The sequence below is a fragment of the Phaenicophaeus curvirostris genome, chromosome 7, assembly GCF_032191515.1.
Source record: "Phaenicophaeus curvirostris isolate KB17595 chromosome 7, BPBGC_Pcur_1.0, whole genome shotgun sequence".
Classification (NCBI taxonomy): Eukaryota; Metazoa; Chordata; class Aves; order Cuculiformes; family Cuculidae; genus Phaenicophaeus; species Phaenicophaeus curvirostris.
In genome coordinates, this window is record NC_091398.1 from 25380867 (window position 1) to 25382788 (window position 1922).

Consider the following 1922-nt stretch of genomic DNA (forward strand, 5'->3'; position numbering starts at 1 on the left):
GATCAAAAGGACCTGCTCAGCCTGCAAAATGGGCCCAGCACATGGACTCTACATCTCTGTAGTTCGCTTCCCGCGGGGCCCTCCTGCACCCACACATGTCCTCCCTGTCCCAGACACACCTGCACAAATACAGTAAGACACATGCAAACTAAGATGCTCCCACGCAGGCACACACCGGGATGGTGTCACTGGCGTGCGCACACACTAACAATTTGCCGTGTATTCATTCACATGCATGAAGACACATGGGTCAATGTGTTTGCACACCCACAAGGGGCTCACATGCATGGTGGTGAGTGTGCACGCAAATTGACATGCACACTTACGGTCATGAACACGCATAGACGCGTTACCTGTGCGCACGCACACACGCACATGGAGCTGCTTGCCTACACAGGTACCTTCACCCACACCCACCCTAACCCCGCTCACATCCACACACGTGTTCCCATGGGCAGGCAGGCAGCTGGGAGTTCCAGGGGAGCCCCGTGTGCTTTTCCTCTCCCAGCACCACTCTGGGCAAGTCAGTGGGGGAATTTCCAGCTGCAAAGCTGCAGCTGACAGATTTAGAGGCTCCCGCCTCAGCGTTCACTGGGCCAAGTTAATGGTTCACCAGCACCCTGCTTCCCCTGCCCTTCTGTTCTAGTGCCCTGGGGGTGGATAAGGAGGGACCCGCTTGTGGGCATCACCGTGTTGCAGCTCCCCAAGCACTGCAGTGCGCCCAGCACTGTGAGCTCCTCTCCTGCCCTGCCTGGCAGTACCCAGCATGAAGGGCATTGCCCACCTCAGCTGAGACCCCCAGTAGCCCTTCTGCATAGGGGTGGACAGGCAAAGTCATAGAATCATAGAATCACCAGGTTGGAAAAGACCCACCGAATCATCGAGTCCAACCATTCCTATCGAACACTAAACCATGTCCCTCAGCACCTCGTTCACCCATCCCTTAAACACCTCCAGGGAAGGTGACTCAACCACCTCCCTGGGCAGCCTGTTCCAGTGCCTGATGACCATTTCTGTGAAAATTTTTCCTAATCTCCACCTTTCTGCCCAGGCACTGGCCCTGCTGACATCCATCAGGGCCTCCTCTGCCAAGTGTGGCATTGCCAGCCAAGTGCTTCCTCTCTGCAGTTACATAATCCTCCACACTGGGGAAGGCTGGATAAATCCATTCCCATGGGCTCCTGGCACCATGAGAGTGACCTCCTCAGGGATCCTGGAGCTTCTGGAGCTGAGGGATGGCAGCCTGCACTGCTAGCCAGGCTGCTCCTCAATTTGTGTTTGCCCATGAGGGGCACAGGCTGATCAGGTTACAGAGACACGCCTGGCACTGTGCAGGCCAGGTGAGGCTGCACCTCAAGCAAATACCTCGCATGCCACCAAGCCACCACTGCCAGCACAGCACACAGCTTCTCCGTGCCAGGCCCCACAGCCAGGAATGTAGTGACAACGGTTGAAGATTGTATGAAAAGAATAGAAGATATGTTCAGGAAACCCACGGCCCGTCACCATGGTGTCAGGACAGCTAGCCATGCTTCCTGCAGGAGGGGTGAACCGAGGGATTGTAGACTGCAAATCACCACAAATGTCCTAAGTCAGGTGGTGGTGGGACACAAACTGGCATCCCCAAGCAATGGTGGCCATAGATGATGGGAGGAGAGCACCCACCCTGCCTGGGGGCTGCAAAGAAGGGCAGGAGAGCATCTCCTGACTATACAACCACAGAGAAAAGCAGAGAGTGAATAAAAAATGAGCCAGGCTCCACCATGGGCTCCAGCATGGCCATCATGAACAGGAGGCTGGAGGAAGTCCATCTGATCTGGACTTATAGCTGGAGCAAGACGACTCTCCAGCTGGTCCCATCCCAGTGCCGCAGCCAGCACTTCCCAGCCCTCCCTAGGAAGCGCTGTGGCACACTGGCTTTA